We start from the raw sequence: 18558 nt of genomic DNA, 5'->3' as shown, positions 1-18558 counted from the left end.
TCTGTGTCTTTCAGCCTCAGTCTCCTCTGTTCTTTTTTCTCCTGAACAGTCTGCTTTTATTGGTAGCCTAACATTTAGACTCAAACTTCATGTAACTAATGGAAATCACTATTTCCCACAACCCTGGTTTTAGCTCAGCATTAATGGAAACTTCATGCTGCACTATTATCATATTTCCTTGTTATTTTAATGGATTTTATGCTATTATAAGGCCACTGCATTTCTAAATATGAATAATTAAAAATGTCAACCTTCTAGATATGAATATCACTACTCGGACACTTTCCAAATAGAGTCTTTCCTTTGGAGCCAAAAGTAGCTTGTATTACTTTCTTATGCTGCATTTATTTCAAGGACTGTATGAACAGTTCACTCAGGAACTTAAAGCCACCTGAAATCAAGTTTGACTGGTGGTTCTAGGTGAACTATTCAGCTAGGGACAGACATTCAAAAAGCCAGAGCCTGAATTGATTCAACCTTTGCAGGTTAGTTTAACCTGTATAGGTTTAAATGGTTTGTAACAGGACAAACATTCTCTCTGGACTGAGGAACTGTGAGCAAATGCCTGCAGTTGCTCAGGCCAGGAGCTGTTGGGGGCACTAGAGCTTGCCCTCAGCTGCAGGGAAGTGTTGAGGGGGCATGGCCAGAGAGGGCAGTTTAATTTCCCCCTCCCTGTGCCACCAGCAAGGACCCATGCCAGGTCTGTTGCCCCCCTCCCCACTTTCTGCTGCAGCAGTGGGGCATCATAGCCCCAGAGGCAGAAGGGGAAGGGAGGAGAGTTAGTCTCCCTTCTACCCCCACTGGCAGTCATGTCTGCCTACCGTCACTGCTGCACTCACTCTCTGCAGCAGAATAAGCCCCCTTGCTGTCCCCTCCTCTGGACACCAGAAGGAGGGGGAATAACCCCCATCCTTGCCCCCAACAAGGGGCCTGCCTACTGGCATCTGCCACTGCAGCGAGAGGGGGCAAGGCCTTTGATGGGGACAGCAGACCCTATCATAATGTCAGGGGGCACAAGCCCCTTCCTGGAGAGGGTGCTGCACTGTGGGGCTGGAAGAGCTGTGGTGCACTGTGCACAGCAGCACCAGGATCTGGAGAGGCCCAGAGGCCTCCAACACCCCCACCCCCCAGTGCCACCATGCTCCGCAGCAGCTTTTCTCGACTGCAGCACAGCTCCCTGCCAGGAAGGGGCTCCTGCTTGGGAAAACTGTGATGGGGGCTGCTTCCCCTTATTTTCACTCCTCCCTCACTGCTCCACCAGCTGAGCAGGGGCGGGGATGGGGCCAGATGCCACCTGCAGGGCCTCTGGGGGGGGCAGGGAGCTGAGTTATTCCTTGTTCTGGCCCGGGGCACCACAGCTGGGTCTGCCCCTGCCTGGCCTGGCTGTGGCCACTGCTCAGTCTGCACTTGGGGCCAGCCCCCTTCCAGCAGGAAGGGTCTTATTCTGCCGGATGATGCCCTGAGTACAAACAGAGTGGCGGCTGCATCCAGATCGGGCAGACCCAGCTGTGGTGTCCTGGGGCAGGGCAGGAAATAACCCAGACCCTGCAGGAGGCATCTGGTCCCTCCCCTGCCCAGCCACTGGAGCAGCGAGTGGGAAGCGACAGTGATGGGCAGCAGCCCCTGTCATGGTTTCCCCAAGCACGAGCCACCTCCCAGTGGGGAGGCACGCTGCAGTCAAGGAAAGCTGCTGCAAAGTGTGGTGGTGCTGGAGGGGCATGGGAGGGCTCTGGCCCTCTCTGGACCCCAGTGCTGCCATGCACAGCCCATCACAGTTCTGCTGACCCCAAAGTGCAGTGCCCCCACTGGGAAGGGGCTCGCACTCCCCGACATTATGACAGGGGCTGCATCAAAGGCCCTGTCACCTCCTGCTGCAGCGGCAGGGTGGGGGCATGGCTAGACACTGGTAGGCAGGGTCCCTTGTGGGGGCAGGGATGGGGTTTATTCCCCCTCCCTCCGGTGTCTGGCAGAGGGGACAGCAGGGGGCTTATTCCACTGCAGAAAGCCAGCATGGTAGTGATGGTGGGCAGACCTGGCTGCCAGTGGGGTTAGAGGGGAGACTAACCCTTCTGCTTGCCCCCCTCTGCCTCAGGTGCCATGGCTCGGGCCTGGCTCAGGTCCCTGTCAGTGGCATGGTTCCCTGTCACCTGGCTCGGGTCCCTGTCAGTGGCACAGGGAGTGGGGAATTAAATCCCTCTCTGGCCAGATCCCTGCCCCTGCCTGTCCCTGCTCTGACTGAGGAGCAGAGGGACAGGGCCAGCCTGGCTGGCCTGGAGCAGAGAGCCCAGCCCAGAGAGGATGCTGGGGGAGTCTAGTTTAAGTTAAACCAAGAAGGGGTCTGGGACAGACATTGCATAAACCAGTTTGAGCATGAACGAGGCATGCCCCTGGCGACTGCGGGGGCATGGTGGCAGTAAGCAGGAGCTTCTGCAGACACTGCCGGTGCTGTCAGCAGCGGGGAGAGGGGGGGTTGTGAGTGCCAACCAGAGGTTGGTGACCACCCACAGATACCTCCAGCAGCATCAGCGGTGGCTAGCAGGGATCTGGCGCCTTTTTGTAGGGGGTGCACCTCCATGCTCAGAGGGTGCATGTGCACCCATGTGCACCCCCTACGCATCGCCCCTGGGTTTGAGCCAAATCAGTTAAGCCTGATACTACATTCAACCAGGTTTATCTCAAACCAGTTTCAACCATTTTAAAACTGGTTTATATGGACTAAATGTCTGCTCTGTTACAGGTTTAAACCAGTTTCTGATCACTTAAACTGGTTTATGTGTAATGTCTGTCCCTAGTCGCCATATATATTTTGCACAGCAAATGGGGTCCTCTTCTCAAGTAAGCTGCTTCCCAGGCAATCTTCAGATAACTCCTTCCCTCCACCAAATTTTCAAAAGGTATTTACAAAGAAAAAGTAGTTGTTTGGTGTACCACCAACACTACCCGTACAGTGGGGTAGACTTCCTCCTTCTCTTCTTATTACTTTAGGAGGGACCAACTGTCAACCCCCCCCCCCCACACACACACACACACACACAAAATTAGTGACTACTATCACAATTCAGGAATCAGTCTGGTGCTCTTTATCAGAGCATTAAATACAGTTTACCAACCCAAATAGCACCTGATAAGTCTTAACAGTAGCTGGAAACCACACTTGAGATGGATATTCAGGCCCCTAAATTGGTCCAAAACAATGGCCCAATCTGGCCACATCACCTATGAAATAAAAGTTGCAGAGTGGATACACAGAACTCTTTGAAAACCCCAGAGTTTCAGCCAATACAGGCTGAACTTTGTGGATATAGACAAAGTGTTCAGAAAGATCAACAAGGAATTTTTTTTATGAAATGTGCTTTCGTTGAAAAATCCTCATTAATCAAAACCATTCCCCTCCCTCCCCACAGAAAATTACCTGTTTTGATTACACCTTCACTATACCAATCCTTAACATAAGGAGAATGTTTAACCAAGCCCAGAGAAGCCAATAGTCCATAGATTAGGTCACTCAGCTCAAATATGACAGAGATTTGTCTGTTCTACCTGGTTCCAAGCAAAGACTTGAACTTCAGTATCTAATATGCAAGGTGAGTACCTGAACCATCAGCCTATTAGGCAAGCTATGGTGCATACTTTCTTAGATTTTTTTTTTTAGTGAAGACATTTGAAAGGTCTTTTTATTCCTCATCAGAATGAAGCCTACAATATTTTCACAAAATATAATTCTTGCATTTAGCCTGCCTTCGTGCCACCCCTCCCCCCCAGCCCATCCCCCATGAAGACACTAATAATAAATTTCAGGCAATTTTGAGACCTGGAGGGTGAAAAGTCTTGACAAGAGGGTATTATTTATCCCTCTTATGATTTGGATTTTGTATATTAAAAATGGCAAAGCAACTTTTTAGCTGGTTCATTGCCAGCCCAGGTATTCACACTCTGTGAGGCAAAAGTTATGCTGTTTATATTCCCTGAATCCTGCAGATGCAAGTGTGAATAGCAAGCAATCATAGTGCCTATTTTGAGCAGGTGCCATATTTTCTTGCATGATCCCCCCACTCCCCCACAGAAGATATTAAGACATGCACCTTTTTTTTGGAAGGGAGAATGCAGGGGTGGAGGCAGCGGGGGATTTTTCCAGAGTTGTAGCCTAGAGCTTGATTTTTCATGAAAACACTGTGGCACAGGATGGCTGCCAGCTTCTCTGTCTCATCTATGAAACAGGAGTGAGGCCCAGTTCAGTGTTAATCCTTTCACAGTTCATTTCAAATTAGTACCAGTTTTTGGCAAGTTTTATCCTGTGACATGGGCATGCTATGTATCTAACTGGGATGGGTGGCATGTACTGCATACATATCTCCCATACCTTTGTTATTAGCTATAACTTAGGAGAAACTGGTGCTAATTTGAGATTGTCTGTGGAAAGGTTCAAACTGACTTTGCCCACTTCTGCTTTATAAAAAGGACAGAGAAGCTGGTAGTCATCTTGTCACACAGGGTGCTGACAAACATGCAGCTCCCCACTCTAACTCATGGAGCTTCGCAGAAAGTGCTATGAGTTAAAGAAGCCACTCCCCCTACCCAGACTTTTGCTCCAAGCTCCACTTTGAAGCTGTTCTAGTAGGAGCGCCTGTCTGCAGCCTCTCTCTGCTAGCTCTGCCCCACCTCCCAGGTCTAGTGCTGTCTGCAGAGTGAGAGTGAGGGGGAGGGAAGAGAGGGAGATCCAGGCTGGGGTTTGCCCCTCCCCCTCCTTTGCTGCAGACAGTACCGATGGGGTGGGATTCAGCTGCATCAAACCAGCACTGATTATGTGCAAGAACAGCCAGATGTTAATAAAGGTGCTCTGATTTGGAGCATGAGGGTTAATTTGTTGTGCAATGGGGCACTTTTAAAGCACTCTGCAGCAATGCACTTCTGTCAGGGCATGGCTATACAGCACTTTCAAGGGCCTGATCATGTGACAAATGTCACTTCTGTCAGTGCCCACAGTGTCCTTATCCTTCTGTGCCTCTATGCAGTGAAGTTCTGGCAAAGAAGATCAGCTTCCCAGCTAAAGATATACACTCCAATTTTGGAGTGATTTTTGTGGGAAAAGTACATGTATTGTGCAAGTAAATATCATAATTAAAACACCGTTTGGATATGCTGGCTAAGCAGATCCAAATATTCTAACTATTCTCCAAATGAAACACTGAGCTTTCATTTTAGAAGTTTAAAATTTTCATTTAACTTTTCAAAGCAAATTTCTCTACCTACAAATTTTCCAGTTATGGCTGTGTACTGAACAGGAAAGTGCCAAATCACTGAAGATGAAGGCCTTTTATAAAGATTCACAAGAAATCCATGCTCTGACAGGCTTTCTAAACTAATTTAGAAGACCCCAAAAGTTTAGATAAGTGTAGCAGGCTCACCTTTCAGAGCCTGGGTTGAGTGCCAGGCTTGAGACCCTGCTGTTTTGATTGGTGGAGCCCATCCACCAATCAGAAGGCAGCAAGAGAAATAAAGTCATGCTCCTTTCCTGAGGGGAGGGGAAGAAGAGCTCCCCCAGACCTGACTGAAGACTGTAAATGGTCAGGTCTGGAAAACTTCAGGGGCAGAGCCCTGGAGCTTATAAAAGGAGCTGTGTGCCCAGCACAAGGGGCAGATGCAGTGAGGGACTCAAGAAGAGCAGAGCCAAGAAAAGCTGGGGAGCTCTCCCCCAGTGGGCAATAGGCCCAAGGCTCCTGAAACTGCCACTGGAGGAGCAGCCTTGGGAGCGGTGTGAGACTGCTCGGACTGTTGACAGTGCACAGGGACGGTGCATGGAGACCTGGCCCGGGGAGCGGTGTGAGAGGGCTTGGGCCCATCACAGTACGCAGCTCAGTGCGCACAGCCCAGGCTTTGGGAGCCACAAGCAGCAGCTTGAGCCTGGAAACCCGGCAGGGCCAGCAGGCCACACTGTGGGGCAGTGCACGGGGCAAGGGCCTTGGGGCTGCAGTGAGGCGGCTCAGGCCGCATCTCCCGGCATGTGGCCAGGTCCCACGGTGCACAGGGCAGCACATGGGCCCGAGCCTTGGGAGCTGGGGAGCAGCAGAGGCTGCTTGGGTTATCCCCCCAGCATGAGGATGGATAGCCAGAGCCTGAAGGACCTGGGCTGTGCTAAAAGAGCCCTCGGTGCTGAAGTCAGGGCATGGGGAAATAGTAGTGCTGCAGCATAAGGCCCAGCACCAAAGAGCCGGCAGCGGTGGTGCAGCAGCTGAGAGGATCTGAGCCCTCGGTGCCCAGAGCAAGGCACAGGGTGGGGAGAAACTCATTGGCATGGGAGAGGCCTGGAGAGGCACTCCAGCAGAGGAGACCCCATTGACCTGCACCCTGGCCACCACCGCCTGAGGGAGTGTGAGTCATTGGGCCCTTGGGTCCCACAGGGGAAAGACGTTTGAGGCAGGCAAACCCAGAGAAGGGGCTGGGTAAGCAGCCCCCCCTGCCTAGTCAAGCCCTAAGGGGAGGGGCCCCTGATGCTTCCTGGAAACTCCCCAAGGGACCCCATTGGAAGGCGGACTATGTCTTGCCATGGGTCAGGGACTATATTAAGGAATAGATGTTATTAAGATTGTTCATGTTTGTGCCTTATATTTTGTAATTGAAATGTTGTATTGTGATGTATTGTGTTGATGCTGCTGAAATTGTTTTATTGTGATGGGTAAATAGTGTTATTTAGGGTTTCACCTTGGTTATTGGTTAATGTTCATGGTGTAAATATATGTATATAATATTTAGTTTTACGATTATGTATATTATAATCCAATAAATTGTATATAGTTCAGAATTTGGGGCTTGGGCTAACTCTATAGAGGGAAGAGGGATCTGCTTGAAATTCTGGCATCCCTTTCACAGCACCCCCTCCTGCCTTCCCATCCCATCCAATTGAGAATAGGGCACACCCTTGGGTGTACCCAGGTTACATAAGCATCCAAAATTAGAATACTTAACCAAAAGAAATCAACCTTTTAAATTAACTGGGGTGCACCCGTGACTTCATGATCTACACTGTAGATTGGGACCTTAAGTCTCGGGTCATATAAGAATACAAAGAATAAAAGATGAATTAACTGGACACAAAGAAAATAGAAGTGTATGGATTCTTGCTCACTGAGTTGTGTCAAGTATTTTATTAAAAAATAAGTAACCTCAGGCTTATCAACTCCTCCACCTTTCAAATCCTTTCTTTTTCCAATGTATAGTGAAATAGGTGGGAATTAGATCCAATTGGCAGTGTCACAGGTGAAGGGAGTTACACCACTATTTCTGTGTATGACTCACCTGGGACTCCCACAGGTTGTTAACTTCATGGCACATGATTGACAGCCTGGAGATAGAGCGCTTTAATGGAAGGTAGGAGGCTGAGATGGTACAGATAGGGGAAAACATTATAAGTTTTCCTGAAACCAGACACAATAGTCTTCCCTGCAGCAGCCACTAGGACTTGTCCTAAGAATAGCTGAATCCTACTTCTTGCTCCCAAAGAAGCATTTTAGTGAAACATTGTAGACCAGATGAAAGACCTCAAAGAGTCTTAAATCTATTTACAGTTTTTCATAGCAGGACTGTCTATCACTCCCATTGTGGTGAAAGAGTTTTTATAAACTTACTTCAGGGGGAGCTGGACTGGGCCCAGTTAAGCATTATTATTCTGTAGTCCTCTTAACTTAAATTTCTCAGTTGTAATCTTTTTCCTCCGGCTTTCAAATGCAATGTTGTTGCCTTATGCTGACACCTAGTGGGGAGAAAACAGATACCAAAGCATATAAATATGTCCTTATTGCCAATTCTTAATGATGAAGTGTAAAGTATATTAGAACTGTGTAAACCTCTTAGTAAAACACATGAACCCACAAGAGATTCACCTGGTTTGAAGTTTCATTATAAACCAGAAACACAAGCTAGGTTCATGAAAAGGTTTGCTACAGTTCACAACACTTTTAACTGAACATAGGGTCAAATTGCAAATGAGGTACTTCCCTCCCTAAAGGGACCAGGGAGGAAATAATGATTTTGTTTGAAACTGTGCTAAACTCAGCAGTCATATTTAGTTTTGACCTGAAGCTAAGCAAAACTTGCTTTTAAGACTTTTCAAACTCAGTGGGCTGAGACCTCTGCAGGGCAACTCTCTTGCATCAAAGCAGGTCAGTAGAGTTGTGTTCACTTACAATGATAATAAATTTGGCCAGTGGGTTCAATCCTACAGCAACAAAGACCAAAAATGCAACTGGTCAGATTCCTTGTATACAGAAACCATCTATTTTCACTCTGCTTTTGTTAGTGTCTGAAAACTGTACATCTGCTTCAATTAAGGATAATCCATTTCATAGAAATTGCCAAATCCTGCTAAGCTGATTTATTTCTCTAGCAACAGGTCCTGTATACATATAAACTAACATGAACATCTTGTGCAAGCTTTTTTTAAAGTGAAATATATGCTAGTACCTACCACTTATATAGTTCCTACTTTTCTTTTCTACATTTCTGGCTTTGTACCTTATGATACAAAGGCTACCATAGACCAGTGTTGTTTATGCAGCTATATAGTAGTTAAGTCTATGTCAGACTTTCCATTGCAGTCTCCTGTTTTTAGGGTTGACTACTTGGCCCCACTAATTTGTTTCACGATAAGACATGACTTAATGTGACTTGGGCCAGAAACAATTTTCTTTTTAATCAGGGGGGAAATCTTTCCTTTTCTTTTTTTTTTTTCTTTTTTTTTTTGGCCATGTTTGAAAGGCATTTTTGTTCTGTGCCTGAGACTTGAAGGAAGGATGTCCTATGTTTTTTGTCAGTCCTGGGTCTCCAACTAAGGTGCCTTGGCAGGTCACTTTACCTATTTCTATTTTCTTCTCTGTGAAATCCCTTTTACCTCCCATTATTGTTATGTTAAATTTAATGGAAACATCATATTTTCATTCCAAATAATTCTTCTGTGAAGAGCAAGGTTGAGTGGACCCACATAACCCCAAAGGTATTCAGCTACTACTGGATTTCCCAAGATCCACAGAGCTCCTGTCACTCTGTAGTGGCTTTAGGGAATAAGAGAAGAACAAAGAAACATGATAATATGGCTCCTGAACAACCACATTGCCAGGGAAATCCCTCTTTCTCTTGAATTGTGTGCCTATGGAGTGGGGGGGGGGAAGTCTGCAGGAAGTTAATATTGACAGGGCAAGGAATAACTTAGCTTCAGGAGTCTTAAAGGTTTAAAGTTAAAGAACAGCAAAGCAGTATAATGCCAGACCACAGTTCTACCAGTAACTTTGAGCCACAGGGTCATATAACATGTCAGAAACCTTTGTAGCGCTTTCTTCAGACTGTGGAAAGAGGGACTGATACTGTAGAAGTTGTCCTTTCTCACCCCTTGTCCATTTCCTGAATTTGATGTGCTCCCTCCTCCTGGAAGATGGGATGACACAGTAATTAGATCACTTTTAATACAACACTCTGGGGAGAAGAGCAAGAAATAGCCTGCTTTCCTGAAGTGCCAAGCATCCATACTTGAATAAGAACCACAGAGGTTTAGCACATCTTCAAATAAGGCCATTCTGTTTTAAAAGTGTATTTGTGTTAAGGGTGAAGTTACACATTACATGTAGACCATACTAAATCTATGGAATGCTAAGCAGAGTTAAAGTTAGATTGTGTTTTGAGCATTCACAGGGTAAGGATTAATATTGTTTCTTGCCTACACAGCCTTGACTTGCCAGTAGGGGGCTGATGAGCAGGAGCTTGGCTAGAAGCCAGCACACCTGGGCTTTATCCCAGCCCTGAGTTGGGGTGCGGGCTCAGAGTGGTGCATTCTGGGATGCTAGAGGACTACTAATTGCTCATTTTATCACCTTGGAACAGACTGAAGTTACCCTAATTCAAGCTAGACCCAGAGTTAACCCTTACCTAAAGTGGCATTACTTTAAGACACTAAGGGAGTGTCCAGATGAGCATGCATGTGCCTCTTGCAGCAGCTCAGAGCAGTTTCAGACACTGCAAGAGGCATGGTGAGAACTAAAAAATGTTCCCCGAACTCTACATATGTGCAGTATTGCTGCAAATATGGATGCAACAATACTGGATGGATTCAGCAATGCAGCAATCTCCGTGCTGCAAATACCTGGAAAGCCAGGTATCCAAAAAAAAAACCACACACAGAAAAAAAGTGGGGCAAGATACACTCCTGTAGTGTGCCCTGAAGCAACTGGAGGGGGTGGGCCTATAAAGAGACGCTATGGCTGGCGACCAGAGCATCTCTATGGCTGCCCCTTGTCCCAGTTTTCTAGCGCGCTGCCTCAGCATGTGAGGCAAACAGAAGTGGTGCAGGCTGCAGCATGGCCCAGACCCAGGCTGTGTCCCAGGTAAGTAGGGACTGGGGGTGGGAGGGAGACCCACCCTTCCCGAGCAACCTACCACCCACACATAGTCCCCCACACCCCATACCACCCTACAAAGGCCCCACTCACATACCCCCCCACAAACCTCACTCCCACAAAACCTACACCCACCTATAAACCACCCCCCAAACTCCACCCCCCCCCCCACAAATTACATCCTGCATGCCCAGCTGCCAAACGGGACCTGCTGGCAGGAGCTGCAGCTGCAGGAGCAACTGCCACGTTGCAGCCCTGCCCCGTGTCCACACCACTGCTGGGACATGTGGTAAGGGCAGGGGTAGGGCCCTGGCATATCAGTGCTGCTCAGCACTCAACATCCTAGTGAGTGAAGTGGGTAGCGGCAGCTCTGATTTTTCTATGACCCAAAAGTAAATGCCAAAGTGTATAGATATTTAGAACACATTTTATTATGATGATTGAGGCACTAGTAGGCTTCCCAAGTGCTTTACATGTGTAAATATATCAGTAAAACATTGGCCAACTGATCTCTCTATATATAGTGGCATTTCATTTTAATAGCAAAAGAACATGGATTTGGGGTATTTTAATCAGAGAATTTGGGTTTCTTATGAGAAAATTTGCAATTTTTAAACAGGCAACATCAGGATCTCTGCTGGTGAGACAAGTGGCGAGACCCAGGCAGAGGAGCCGGGCCAGGCACAGCACTGGGGTCCCAGCTGGAGGGCAGATGAGAAGGCTGACCTCTTGGCCATTTGGGGCCAAGAGAACACACCTTGACAGTTCAAAGAGGGCCACCACAAGGAGCACATTTTCTGGGTGATAGCTGCCCAGATGGCAGAGCAGGGGCACCAGAAAATTTGACAGCAGTGCCGCCCAACAGCCAACTGTGTAGCTACGGCCTGCTGGCAGCTAGCCCAGAGGTGCAGGAGGCTGTGCTGCAGTGCAGTCCCCATCCAGGTCTGGCAGCTGAGCAGCCATGGGGCCACCGGTCCAAGAGTGAGGAAGCTGTCACAGGTGGCAGCAGGTCACGGCCAGACACCATCCCCCACTGCCAGACTGCTGCAGTGGGTAGAGGGTACATGGGCCACTCCAGGTTAGGGCTGCTTCAGCAGTTTGCCTGGCACAAGGGGTAGTGTCTTCAGATACCAACTGGCTGGGCGTCAGAAGCTCCTGAGGGCAAGTAGCCCTGAGCTCCTCACCAAGGCAAATTTTTATACTGCTAGGGCCAGCACAGGTACAGATCCAGGAGGAGCTGGGCAGGGTCAATTTGCCCCAAGTGGCACAATTTGCTCCACACCAAAGTGCATATTTTGGCATGTGCACTGAGGCAAAAATCTCCAGCACAAATTTGTGCCGCTCCTATTTGAGCTGCTGCTAGCACACATTTCTGCATGTGTGGATGGGCCCTCAGCAGGTATTTAATACAGGTCAATGTGTGGACACTTGCATTTTTAGTTTCCTTAGTATGGTTTAAATGTAACGTGTAACTTCATCCTTAGAAGACTTTTTACAAAAGCTGCTTTCACAAATAAAAATTATGCTGAGGGACTGGATGAATCATGAATCTGAAAATAGAATATGTGGATTTCTTCTCTGGATCACAAGTTCAAATATGCCTAGCATCAATACAGTTTTGGCACTTACTGGCCTTTCAGTTACATGTGATAAAATTAGTTTCATCAATGCATATGAAAGTTTCTGTTCCTGTGTAAACATATCTATATATTTACCTTAGGAAGAAAAGAATGGTAATGATATTTTTAGTGAAATCCTAGTTCTTTGCCTCAAGAAGCAGAAGACTTTTTTTTCCACCCACAAAGCAAAAAAACAAACATACAAATGTATTTGTTTCATGAGTTGAGGATACATATCTTTTTTTTTCCAATCTAAATTAAAATAAAGACAGAAATCAAGGCCCCTACAATTTCATTAAAAATCAAGGGTGATTCAGTGCCATGGAGGACTGGGTCCAAAGTGACAAGCCATGAAATCCATAAGCAAGGGTATGCTATTATAATGTTTTTTAACCTATATCCAAAAAGGAGAAGTAAAGACATAATGTCAGTTTTAACTTTGAATATTGTCAGTGTCTTGATTGCTTCATAATTTGTTTATATTACTTCCATGCATTTCCAGCTATGTATTCATAATTTTTGTACATTGTAGACACTACATTTTTTACATGGGCAAAGGGCAAGTCATCTTACACATACATGTTCCTCTACCCCCAAAAGATCGAACCAAGGCTTAAGATAGAGAAAAAGCAGTTAGGACACAATATTTATCATCTCACTCAACCTCAGACATTATCAGTCTACAGGAGTAATTTAATCCTGAACATAAATTGCATTTCCTAAAAAACCATAATCTTGCCTTAAGACACCAAACTCACTGATTACAGGGAATGTCTGTGTTTACACATTTGTACAGAGCATGCTGACTGTATTAGTGTCCTAGGAAACAAACTGTGTGCAGCACACAGACCTGCTCCAAGCACTAAGCAGAAAAAGAAAAAGAAATTTTGAAATCAGACCCTCCGATCTCTAAATCCTTTCAAATTCCTGAAGCACATTAGCTTTACTACTGCATGATGTGCGCGGTAGTATTTCCCCTAATGAAATCTGACTAAAAGTTTAAATGAGTTTAATGCATGAAATGTATAAATAAAATGTGGCCTTGATTAAATTTAGACTTGATACATAACTTAAATGGGTAGCACAAGAGCAGCTTCAGTATCATGTGTCCATACTATTTTTGGCTACACTCTGTTAAAAGGAGGTTGAATTTTAACATTCCACCTACTTTCTGAGGGTAAGAGATTATAATGAAGAAGCTGCATATACCTCACTAAACTATAACTCTGCTAAATATCAGATATTCTCTGTTATGATTTAATGTTTTAAGAGGGATTACTATATTTAAAATGGAGAGTGCCTGACTTTATAACTTGCTTCTTGAAATGAATCTAGGGGTTGACTATGATGCTTGATTGACAGGCATCCTCTAACCATCCTTGGAAAAAAGTAGAGTATCGGTGTAAGCTTCCATACATTATCTCGCTAATGTATCTGAACTGTGACCTGGAGGGGGTCAATTCTTTAGTGAAGAAGGTAATTCACTTTCTATATCCATTAAATCTTTGGCCTCTCTCCAAAGACTTACACTTGGTACCAAATGTGGCTCTCTACTTGTGATGCACTGAGAAAGGGACTGCACTAATTTTAGATAGATGATGAACTAGATGGTAATAAAGTCTAGAGCTACTTAGTATATGCAAATGAATATATTTCTATTGACTTGAATGATACCAAACTTATTTCTAGGAGCTGAGGATATGGCCCTTAGGGTTCTTCCAACATAAGCTGGATCCAGGTCAACTTATTGAAAAAAAAATCTGGGGCTGCGTTGAGAAAAGCGCAGCCGTGCACTCTGTGGCACCTTAGACACATCTGTGGTGCCACATACTGTACATTCAGCTGTTCTTTGCATTGCAAGGTAGCAATGTGCCGGGGGTGGGGGGGAGGGGGAGGAGTTTGACCCCTGGATATCAAAGGGTAAAAAAAAAAGCATGCAAAAAAAGTGGGGTGGTGCACATAGGAGTAGCACACACCACTGAAAACCAGAGTCTGGATAGCTGAAGCCATATTCTGGCTGCTAGCCAGGCCCTAAGCAGCAGGATCACCACACCCAGGAGGCCACTGGGACCCCAGGTAAGGCTGCTGGAGCCAGCCCAGTGCTGGCCCCAGCCTCCCCTAACCCCAGCCGGTGTAACATGCCGTGCACCAGAAGACACATGGCACAGACATTCCCCGGGGACAGCTAGCAATGACACAAGGTGTGCTGCTGCTCGTTGTCCCCAGGGAACGAAATGTCCACACTCGTGTGGACAGAGTGTCTATGGCTGGATCTCACTTCACTAAACCATTCATGCTTGCATTTGGATGAAGTTTTCTTAGGGAAGGGAAATCTTTTTAGGGAAGGTATATCTTCTTTAGTCCCTATAAGAAATGAGACATAACTTCAGTATATTCTTTGTCTTTTGAAATTATACAGCTGGGAGCCCTTTCTCCATGACAAGCATCCATAGTATTCCTGTGGCCTAAAAACATCACCAGTCTCTCTAATTGGGAGATTTTCAATTTAGACTAAGGAGATTAATTCTGAGTTTCCGATATATACCTGAAATTTTTACTGTTAATTCAAATGAAACCTGTAAACAGTCTGAAATATAATCATCTCAAATGAAGATATAGGAAAGGGAAATGGAACTAAATGCAATACATGTATGAGTAAAGATTCCAATAACTTCATTGTATAATTCTTATTTTACAACCCCTGTGTATAGGTTTCCTTTTCATTGTTTTTATTAATTGAAGAGAAAATCCTCCTCATTTACTCTCTGTCATAAACTAGGACTCTGAACACAGAAGAGCAGATAGAGATTAATTGTACAAAAGTGGGAAGGTAGTAGTTTATAGGGCTGTGCGAAGCTTTGGGTGGTGATTTGATTCAGCCCAATTCGGTAGCTGAATCTCCAAATCTGAATCAAATCAGGAGAACGATTTAAAGGTCCAAATTGATTCGAAGCTCTCTGAATCTTTGGAAAAGATTTGGAGACCTTTGATGATTCGGACAGTCCCCGGTGGCTGCAGCAGGCAGCTACAGCTGGACTCCGAGCAGCTGGGAGGGTGGGGGAAGGGACCCCTGCCAGCCCCCTGACCCCCCCACTACCCCAACCCCTGCCCACTCCTCCAGCCCCCACCATGGCTGCCCCACCTGCCCCAATGCCTGGTGCTTTAAAGAAAAGCCCCAGTGCTCACCGGGTGCTGCTGGGTAGTGGGGGCAATCCCTACTGTCCCCCACTACCCCACACTGCATGGGGAGTTCTGCACAAGCACCTCAACCCCCCCTGCTCCTCCAATCCCCCCATGGGTGCCCCACCCAGGCCAGCTCCTGCCCTTTAAGAAAAGGGAAAAAAAACAAGAAAAGCCCCAGGACTCACTGCTCCTGAAGCAGCCTCAGGGCTTTGGGGGGCTTATGCAGAGCCCCCCACATGGTGCAGGGCAGCAGGGGGCATCAGGGATCACCCCGTGCTGGCAGGAGGGGTGAGTCCCCAAGCTTTTCTTGTTTTTGTATTTTTTTCCTTAAAGTGCCAGAGCTGGCCTGGGCAGGGCACCCGTGGGGGAGCAGGAGGAGTGAGGGAGGGGCCAGGGGGCTCATGGCAAGCCCCCCACACAGTGTGGGACAATGAGGGGCAGCAGGGATTGCCCTCCCCCCCAGCCCAGCAGCACCCAGTAAGTCAGGGCGTTTTTTTTTTTCAAGGAGCAGGAACTGGGGCAGCCATTGCCAGGCTGTGGGGATGGGCCTGGCTGATTCAGAAATCTCCAAATCAGATTCAGCCAAATCGATTTTGGGACAGTGACAATTTCGAATCACCAAATTGAATCTCTGTCCCTAGAATCGGCCAAATCCGAATCCAAAGCGAATACTAGATGCTTCACAGAGGGCTGGTAGTTTATACAGAAGACTCTCATCCTAGCAGGGAATATAATTGCTTATGCCTCTGCATGGGGGCATTTTGGGGCTGTTAGAGGAATGGTGAAAAAATGGGAAGACAAAATATCTGGGGTAAAATGAGTATCAATGGTGGTGGTGGTATGCTTCAAAATTCTGCTCCCAAAATAAGCTTCACCTACTTAAGTAGCAGCTCACAACAAATTGCATGAATATTCTAAAAATGACCGCTTGATTTGGTTTGGAGGCCTGACTTCCTTTCAGGAGTTGGACATTTGCCCCTGGGCTTTGCGAAGCTGCTTGCATTTGCTTTCCTCTCATTTGTGTGTGTGTGTTTTGCTGGACACATTGGGAGTGCCAGATACCATTTTGGATGCTCTCTTGGTTTCTTAGGTTTGGTTCTTTTCATGACTAGGTATGCAGAGTGATGAAGCATTGTTCAAGCCCACTCCCCAACAATAACAAAATGTAATGTCTCTGTGTAAACTGTACACATCTTCATAACATCATCCTCCCTCTAATTTCTTACTCTCCTTGAGCAATGAAATAGTTAACATCTTAAATGCTACCATTGTTATCATTGAGTTAGCACTTCTTAGGATAAATGAGATGCTTCACACCTTTGAGAGTTGCTCTTTCAGATTCTTTGAGTGCCAGGAGACACAATTGCATCTGTGATGCCTTGGTTCATAGTTTTGAACTCAGCAACCATAACATCGAAGCCCTAAAGCTTAGATTATGAGCAATAAGAAGACAGCATGAAAAAGGGGCTTGTGTACAATACCAGTCTGTCCCAGTTGAATCCAAGCTCTGAAAATATGCAGGCTATGAGACCAAACAGCTATTTGCCCCACATGACGGAAAATCAGAATATATTATGAGAGCAAGTGCAACCCTCAAAAGATGCAGTAACAGCAGTGGAGTGACATTTTAAGGAAAGGTATTTTGTTTCTCTGCTAACCTAAGTGGACCACCTTCCCACACAGTCAATTTACTTGGGCTCAGTTTACAGAGACAAAGTTTACCCTAAAATACTCAATAGTATGAAGACAGGGGAAATCTGGGTAGACTGAGCTCTAGAATTACTCTTCAGTGGCACTGAATAGAAATGTTCATCAAGTTGCAATTTACAACTAAAGTTATGTCTGCTCAGCAGCTAAAACTTATCCTCCCATTCTTTTTTACAGCCCACTCTGGGTTCTGCCACTTCTGAAATGATGAACACTGTAAAATTGGATTTGAAACCACAGCATTAAATGCTTAAAATCCAATCCTTCTGTTGGGACCTGGGATAAATTAAACTGTTGTACATTATTTTTAAAGAAAGGAAAAAATATGGGATGCGGGTTTTGAAGCCTGAAGGCAGAGAACAAAACAAGTTATGCAGGTGATACAAACCATCTTATTTTCATTTTTATAATAATTTTATGCTTCCATATGGTTTCTCAGACTGGAAATCATTCTTAGGAAAACACATTTGAATGTAATAAATGAAACATTTTAATATTTTTCTCTGTTATAAAGTATCATCATACACATCTGGTTATTAGAATTAATATTTTTCCTGTGCTTTTGTTTAACATTTAGCATCTAGTGACACTCTCTCTCTCTCTTTTTCTCTCTCTAGTGACCCTCTTTCTCTCATGTGTGTGTGTGTGTTCTGGAGATCAATAGGTAGCATGTACTGATGGTCCTAGGTGAGACATTTTAAACCATTTCTCATGAAGCAAATTCAGTACAGCAGGATGAAATTAATTATGATTTTAATCACATCTTTAGGAAGGTATAACAAAGTACAACATGCCAACAAATGTGGTGAAAGGTTTGCTAGTAAATTTCTTATTATCAACAACTGTGGCTGTCTGACTCTATAAAGAATAGCCATTGCTGATGAATTAATGGCAAAAAATACTCTTCTCAAAACCCAAAAACATTTAAATGAAGCAAAATGAGGACATTATTGAATTTCATATCCATCTTGTTCCAAGCAATAATTGGCTCCATTAACTACAGTAATACCAGCACAAGAACAAAATTACTTTGCATTTTGTAGCATTTTCTAAGTTTACAAAGTTTAATGCATTTAACATTATTACAGATGTGCTAGTTCAAAAGATAGACACCCCAGGTAAAGCAGCTGCTACTCCCATATTGCAGTGTAGACTGTGTTCCTTGCCAAAGAAATCCAACAATGATGATGTCTGTCTTTTGCAGAGAGTATTGTGGGCTCCCTGAGCTCCTGGGCTACCCTGCTGCCCACCCTTTCCAGAGGAACAGACTCCTTGTTGCAGCCCCTAGCTTGTCCTTGCAAAAGGCAGGCACATTCTGGTCTGTTGTTGGTTTTAGCAGTAGAAAGAGTACTCTGAGTCCTTGCCTCCAATTCCATCATATTGTTCTTCCTCCAAGTGATGATTGGAAATAAGAAAATGGCTTAGGTTTTAGGTATCTAAAAATGGTGAGAACAAAGAAGGAAAAACAGTGGCAAAGGGATGAAAATCAATTTAAGGATCTTTCTCCAGAAAATTAGAGATGCACTATAATGAGATCTTGGTATATATCAACGTATCTGTCTATATTAATCTATCATACAATAGTGTGTGTATATATTATATATGCTAAAGCTTGTGAGGAGGACTGTAAAGTTAAATCACTAGGGCTCCAAGCGCATGTCATATTTGTC

The 18558-nt window shown here is 45.4% G+C and overlaps 1 long non-coding RNA gene across 1 annotated transcript in view; it reads right to left on the bottom strand.

Moving 5' to 3' along the window:
* Positions 1–17623: 17623 nt before the first annotated feature.
* The window catches only part of LOC109281506 (uncharacterized), a 61436-nt gene continuing 60501 nt past the window's right edge, over positions 17624–18558 (bottom strand). The window contains exon 3 of the long non-coding RNA XR_002088163.2: positions 17624–18324. This is a non-coding gene — a long non-coding RNA (uncharacterized LOC109281506). The remainder of the gene's footprint in view (positions 18325–18558) is intronic.

The sequence above is a fragment of the Alligator mississippiensis genome, chromosome 4 (assembly GCF_030867095.1).
Source record: "Alligator mississippiensis isolate rAllMis1 chromosome 4, rAllMis1, whole genome shotgun sequence".
Lineage (NCBI taxonomy): Eukaryota > Metazoa > Chordata > Crocodylia > Alligatoridae > Alligator > Alligator mississippiensis.
Note: the sequence above shows the minus strand (reverse complement) of the source record. Positions and strands in the feature narration are given on the sequence as shown.